General features: G+C 34.3%; 1 pseudogene; it reads left to right on the top strand.

Moving 5' to 3' along the window:
* Positions 1-755: 755 nt before the first annotated feature.
* Positions 756-2,012, top strand: LOC149190904 (transcription termination factor MTERF4, chloroplastic pseudogene; annotated as a pseudogene).
* Positions 2,013-7,774: the final 5,762 nt, after the last annotated feature.

The following is a 7,774-nucleotide window of genomic DNA, read 5'->3' as shown; positions in this document are numbered from 1 at the left end:
GGCACCCTCCGACTCCAGTGCATCGAAGACAGACCCTATACCTCCGCATGCAAGACATCACTGCTATATTACCTTTGTTGTTTGGTGATAAGTTTCAGATTTTGTCTTTGAATGCAATTCTGATAATGAGTTTATGCTATTTGATCCAAAATCCCTCATAAACAATTATGCTTATGTGATTAAAGGTTTTTAGTAGGATTCAACCTCTGGTAATTCCAGTTCATTGGTGGAGCAGTTAATTCCCCAATTCTACTCTGTATTTTAAGCAACTGGTAGATTTCTTTAGTTTTTTTGCATGTACAACTCTTTATTTTTATTATAAACAATGTGCAACACAACATGGATTGAACCCACTCGAAAGCTGAGCAGGAAACGTTTACTATAGAGGTGTTAATGCAAGAGAAATTTGCCTTTCGGTAATAGTTGTATGCTAGAGGGTATGGCGGTGTCCTATTGGTTCTTTGCACAATCCAATTTGTGTAGTTTATGCCATACCAAGACCGCTTTGCATTCCAATTTTAAACTTGGTCTCTATAAGCCAAACTAGGTGAGAGAATCTTCATTTCTATGAAAAGGGGTGGCCTTACAACATTGGAAAGAAGGATTGGTTGTTTAACGAAACATCTATTGCATCTCCAATTATAAGGCAATGTTTGCTTCATCTAAGGCGCCTCTTACCTTTTCAACGGGTATTGTCGACAGTTCCAATAAAAACCCTAATGTCAATGTTATAATTTGTGATTACTTAAAGAAAAATGGGAATAGATACGAAGGAGCTTGAAGAGTTAACACTTCCTACTACAGTAGATGTTATGAAAACGGGTCGAATTTTTGCAGAAATTAGGCCTTAGCATTGAGGATATAAATGAGTATCCTCTAATGTTAGAATGTAGTGTGAAAAGGAACATGTTGCCTATTCTTGACTATTTGGAGAATTTCGGTGTTTGTAAATCTGTGCTTCTAGATCTACTTCAAAGATACCCACAAGTGTTGCATTACAGTGTTGTCACAGATCTTCAACCTATTGCCAAGTTTCTTGGAGGGCTAAACATTAAGGTGAATGACATCCCACGAGTCAAAGAGAGATATCCTGAACTACTCGGCTTGAAGCTCAAAGGTACAATGAGAACTTCAGTGGCGTACTTAGTCAGCATCAGCGTGGACCGTAGATCTTAGATTAGACCCATGCTGACATGATGTCCTCGTATTTTGGCCATGCAAGTTGGAAGGGTTATTAAGCTGATTGTGGACTATCTTATAAGCTTGGGGTTTCAAAAAGAATTCGTAGCAAGAATTCGTGAGAAGAAACCTTACATTCTAGGTTTTAGTTTGGAGGAAAAAATGAAGCAGAATGTGGAGAGTCTCCTGATCTTTGGTGTAATGTATGAGGCACTTGCTTCTATTATAGTGCAGTGTTTGAAGATCGGTCTTGATTTGAAGCCAAAATTGATATTGCAACAAGACTTCTTAAATTCATATATGAAGATAAGACCTGAATATTTTAGCAAACTTCTAGAGAAAATGTCACAAGTTGTTGTCCTTAGTTAGTATTGAAACGAATTGAACTCCTTAGAGTGTGAAGATTTTCGTCAGAAGACATAACAAAATGGGTAGTCACATGCCCTCAGTTACTTTCGCTAAACATGGAGGTTATGACACTTAGTTTCAATTATTGCAGGCATGAAATGAACAAATCATTACAAAACCTTCCGGATTTTCCTCCTTACTTCACTTATAGCTTAGAAACCTTAATCAAACCACGATTTCATAAATCATCCAAGAAGGGAATAGTATGCAGTTTATCATGGTTTCTAAGCTATAGTGACGAGAGGTTTGCAGAAAGACTGGATGTCGAGTACATTGAAATTGATGAAATGGAGCCATCTTTCAGTTTCAGTGGACCATTAGGATCGGCAAAAAAAGAATTTTTTTCAGAATATAATAACGAGGAAATTGAATACGACGAAGAAATTGAAAAGGGTTCATTTTACAAGCGTACACTCACCGTCTAGTGGATATTACTAACTGAAGGTGAGGTTACATTTTACCCAGAGTTCTTACCACGTCAAAGTCAAGATTACCAACATATTGTTGAGGTCATGATAAACATCTTCTATTGAATTTTCTATTTCACTACCTTTCAATTCAACATTAGGTTTTCCTTCTATGTGGTACTAGTGGGTTGCATGAAAAGGATCAGATCTTTGAATCTGGTAGTCAGATTTGGTGACGAGGTTTAGGAGGGGTTGGTCGAAATTTTTTTTTCATGTTTTGTGTGGAAACTACTAACTAGTCAAACTTATGCCTAATGTTGCAAAAAGTATAACAAGCTTTTTATGCATTTGAACCACTTATGTGGAAACGAGTAATCTATTGATATATTTGTTCTATTTGTTCTCCATATCCCTTTGCAAGATGCATATACACGGAAATAGACACAACAAGAGAGTATCGAATAAATAGATGAAACACAAAAAAACATGCAAAGTTTGAATTTTGTCTTAATTTGATAGAAATTTTAAGGATGTTTATAGTTGTTTCTATGGACTTGCGAGTAATATTTCGTGGGAAGTTTGATGCTCCTTCGTCTATAAGTTGTAATCAAGTAAGATTAAATCTCCATATCTTGGATTTTCCTTTGTGTTTGGATGGTGTGTAGAGGTGATGTATGTTTCCTTGGCGTCCTTGAGGGACTTGCTCAATCTATACTACTAAACCCTAGTATAATGCTAACTAGAAGGAAATTAGAAGAATGGGAGGGAAAAAAGAGCCATTGCAAGGAATGCATGTTTGGATGGAAAAGGGAGCTCCATTTTTGTTTCCCCTAAAAACCCTATACATCTTGTTCACCAAGGTCCAGATGATATGAAAAAGAAATTTTCCAAGGTCATCGTGAGTTATCTAACTAGTTTCATTTAACAATTAAAGGATACATAGTATTGTATTGAGGTTGAAGGTTCATGGCTCTTGCCTTTAGCTTTGTGTGCCCAGCTTTGATTTCACCCTATTACACTTAGATGTGACCCTAATTAGCATTTGCACCACATGTTGAAAAGGAAACGGCATAAGGCAATGGCATAAGAAACAATAGCATAGAAGAAAGAAGTCAAAATTTTATGGAGTTTTGTTTCTTTATTGGCGTTTCCTTTTGATCATATGCTATGTTTCACGGAGATTACAATGGAATAAGAAACAAAGACAAAGAAAAAAGAAGTCAAAATATTATGCAATTTTCTTTCTTCACTGGTGTTTCCTTTTTATCATATGTTATGTTTCACAGAGTTTCCAACTAGTATATGTTCAAAGTGAAGGTAATGCAAAACACTTCACTCCAAAAGATTTATGAAAATTGATGTAGGAGCATCCGAGCACTCATCATTAAAGGAGGAATCTGAAGCAGAGCAAGGAAGAGGACGTGGACCATCAAGCTAAACTAGGGAAATTCTGTTATAATAGACCTAAAATGATGGAAGCGATAAGTCTCTCGAAGACTTGAATTAAATGTAATCTGCCATGTATGCGATTAGTTGAGAGATTTGAGGAAAGGATGTGATCGGATCCTTCACAGTGATCCGATCCAATGTTTCCTTATATATACATATGATGAACCTGCGTGTTCAATGGGGGATAGAGTGATATAGGTAGATAATAGACAAAAGGGATAGGATACAATGTAGTCGAGAGAGTGACTTGTTTCTAAGGCTGAAATGCCTTAGCCTGTATTCAATATTGTATAATGAATAGATGCGTGTTGTGTGGAATCCGTGTGTGTTTATGTAATAATGTGTTTTCGTGCTATCTATGTATATATGTGTTGAGGGCTTAATTCCCATTTATAGTTGTGTTGATCGACCATCGATCACTGTAGGATCGATGGCGATCCAACGATATTGAGTTAACTGTTATATATGAGTGTTCATGCATAAACAGAGAAATGGCAGAAGAACTGGGTTTAGCATGAATCCATCAATAAGATCAACAACGTAGGCAGAAGGAACGAGAATCGTGAGATCGTTTAGATCGACGGACAGTAATGGCGGAAGGTGAAGAGAAACGGAAGTAAATCTGAGCCATTGATCTCGTGGATCAACGGTCATCGCGAAGTTTAGATGCATGAGAGTTAGCGCGCGAAGAAAGTGGTTTCGCCACATGAATGGTATTTCAGGCGAGGTCACAAGTGGTAAGCAGTATTTTTCGATTGGCTCTGATTCCACTCATCAAATGACATGTAGCAGCGAGGAGAGAGGAAACCACTTTTCGGGTGGTTAATCCTCATGCTACTTGTCCACCCGAAATCATCGTGGGCCGTTGGATCTTGTGCGAGTAGATCAATGGTTGAGGACCATCAAGCAGCTTTGGTGATCGGAAAAGATAATGACCGTCAGATCGGGAACCAGATCGACGGTCAAGATTTAATCGCAAATCGCATTAGATAGAGGTCAAGGGACAATGGAGATGGAATTGTGATACGCCGATGGACCGATTTAGCGATGAGATGAGAGCCGTTGGATCGTGGAATACAATGGACGATGGAGATGGACCGGGTGTGCGGATTCGATGAAGTTATAGATGCAGGTGGATAATATTTGAGATCCGGCTTATGGTTCAGCTGTGGGTGTTTCCCGTGATTTCCTTTGTATCCCGATAAATGAATGGTTCCGGGTTTTTAAAGGAAAACCCGACTATAGTGTTGTGGTCCGAGTTCTAAGGCATAGAACGATAAAATGCTTCCGATAGGGTTTCTGGGCCATAACCCACAGGCCTCAAGATCAAATTATTTAAATGAAAGGGGAAATTGGCTATACCCCTATTTTCCCTATCATCAAAAATGCTCTTTATTAAGATTATGGAACCTTTATAAGTAAATGACTTAAATCAAACATTTCATAATGCCCAAGACATCCTCTTCAGGTCCCATGCTCATATGGATCACATTGTAAGTGTTTTCATTGTTAATTGGTGTTTTTTTAAGGGGTTGTTAAATTTTTGATGGTTCATATTGAAAAGAAACTATACCTCAATCTTTTCAAATGTGTAGAAAGCTCCATGACAATTAAAATTACATTTTGAATGTTATTCACTTGAAATATGCAGCTACACCTCAATCTTTTCGAATGTGTAGAAAGTTCCATGGAAATTAAAATTAAAATTTGTATGCTATTCACTTGAAATATGGCGATATTGACATGTTTATGTGTAGAGCTTGACTCCCTAGATATTGACATGTTTATGTGTAGAGCTTGACATATTTTAATTGTGTGTGCTTTCTTTTAAACAATGGTAATGTCATATTGCATATTTCTCTTTGGCCTCAATATTACTATGAGAATTTTTCGATGGATAAACGTCCAAAAATTGAGCATATAAAAAAGAAATAATGATGTGGGTTCCTTTCACAAGTCAAGACCGAGCATAATAATTATGTGGGTTCCTTTCACAAGTCAATACAATCGCTAAACTATGCTCTAATATGGGGAATTGAAGTGCAAATTAGATGAGTAGTCAACCATATATAGAATTTCACTGTAATGCACATAGAAATTAAATGTCATTATTTAATAAACTAAAATAATGAACATTTCACAAGCCAAGACGATTTCTTAACTATGCTCTAATATGGGGAATTGAACACAATTATAACAAAATGAACGACATTTTAACGGGTAAAAATTGATATTTTTCTACAAAGTAATATTTAAAAATTTCTAATGAACTCATATTTATATTTTAACTTCAAGTAATAATTCATTTTTCCCCCAAAATAAATTCTTAGGGCCTATTGCGTATTTCTCACACCTATGATGCTTTTCTCCAAATTGTTATTTAGTATTTCTCACACCTATTGTGCTTTTCTCCAAATCGTTATTTAGTATTTCTCACACCTATGATGCTTTTCTCCAAATTGTTATTTAGTATTTCTCACACCACGGGTAAAAATTGATATTTTTATGCAAAGTAATATTTAAAAATTTCTAATTTATATTTTAACTTCAAGTAATAATTCATTTTTTCCCCGAAAATAAATTCTTTGGGCCGATTGCGTATTTCTCACACCTATGATGCTTTTCTCCAAATTGTTATTTAATATTTCTCACACCTATGATGCTTTTCTCCAAATTGTTATTTAGTTTTTGTTTATCCATCTCATAAAATTTGTGAACATATAATGTTGGATATGTGTTTTTCTCATATCCTCTTCAGCTCCCATGCTCATAGGGATCACATTGTAAGTGTTTTCATTGCTAATTGGTGTTTTTTTAAGGGGTTGTTAAATTTCCAATTGCACAACTTGTGGTTCATATTGAAAAGCAACTATACATCAATCTTTTCAAATGTGTAGAAAGCTCCATGGCAATTAAAATTACAGTTTGAATGCTATTCACTTGAAATATGCAACTATACCTCAATCTTTTCGAATGTGTAGAAATCTCCATGGAAATTAAAATTAAAATTTGAATTTGAATGCTATTCACTTGAAATATGGCAGCATATGCAACTATACCTCAATCTTTTCGAATGTGTAGGAAGCTTCATGGAAATTAAAAATAAAATTTGAATGCTAGAGATTACATATTTTAATTGTTTGTGCTTGTTTTTAAACAATTTGGCAATTTGTCATAGTGCATATTTCTCTTTGGCCTCAATGTTACTATGAGAATTTTTCGATGGATAATCAGTCAAACATCATAATTTGAATAATGGATCAATTGGTTTTAATGTCCAAAAATCGAGCATATAAAAAAGAAATAATGATGTGGGTTCCTTTTACACGTCAAGACGATCGCTAAACTATGCTCTAATATGGGGAATTGAAGGGCAAATTAGATGGGTAGTCAACCATATATAGAATTTATTTGTAATGCACATAGAAATTAAATGCTATTATTTAATAAACTAAAATAATGAACATTTCACAAGTGAAGACATCGCTAAACTATACTCTAATATGGGGTATTGAAGCGCAAATTAGATGGGTAGTCAACCATATATAAAATTTCATACAAATATTAACCCTTAAAATTTCCATATAAAGTTTGAATGAGGAAGCTGCCCAAACTGAGAAAAGTGGGAAGATAGATTTAATGAGAAAATGGCCTAATTCGTGCATTTCATTTACGGTAACTATCAAGTACCAGATCAAAAGAGGAAACTTGCTATTAAAATATGTGATTGATAATTTCAACCCACACTAATCTGCATGACGGTAACTATCAAGTACCAGATCAAAAGAGGAAACTTGTTATTAAAATATGTGGTTGATAATTTCAACCCGCACTAATCTGCATAATACTTGCTATTAAAATATGTGGTTGATAATTTCAACCCGCACTAATCTGCATGGTATTATGCGGTATAATATCATGTATGATCATATATGTAATTCTTAAAATTACAAATTAACATAAACATTACAAATTACAAATGTTTATATATATCTAAACATTTTACAAACTTTCTTAATCCGCATATTATTATAAATTATTTTATGATAATTTATATTATAATTATACTTTTAAATTATTTAATTTAATTTATATATATATATATATATATATATATATATATATATATATATAATAAAATTTTATAATTTTATAAAAAAATATAAAATAACTAAAATTTAAAATAATTAAATCGAACTTTTCCCAACATATCCTACAAATTTTCCCAACATATCCTACAGAGCTTCATGATTTATCGACGTAGATAAAATATCTCATTTAAAAATTATTAAATGATCATTACTTGAATGATAAAATTTACAGACAGTGCA

Source organism: Pinus tabuliformis, chromosome 3_1, assembly GCF_031772625.1.
Source record: "Pinus tabuliformis cultivar Carrire ecotype Pingquan chromosome 3_1, CPIR1, whole genome shotgun sequence".
Classification (NCBI taxonomy): domain Eukaryota; kingdom Viridiplantae; phylum Streptophyta; class Pinopsida; order Pinales; family Pinaceae; genus Pinus; species Pinus tabuliformis.
The sequence above is the reverse complement of the archived record's forward strand: the minus strand, read 5'-3'. Positions and strand labels throughout refer to the sequence as shown.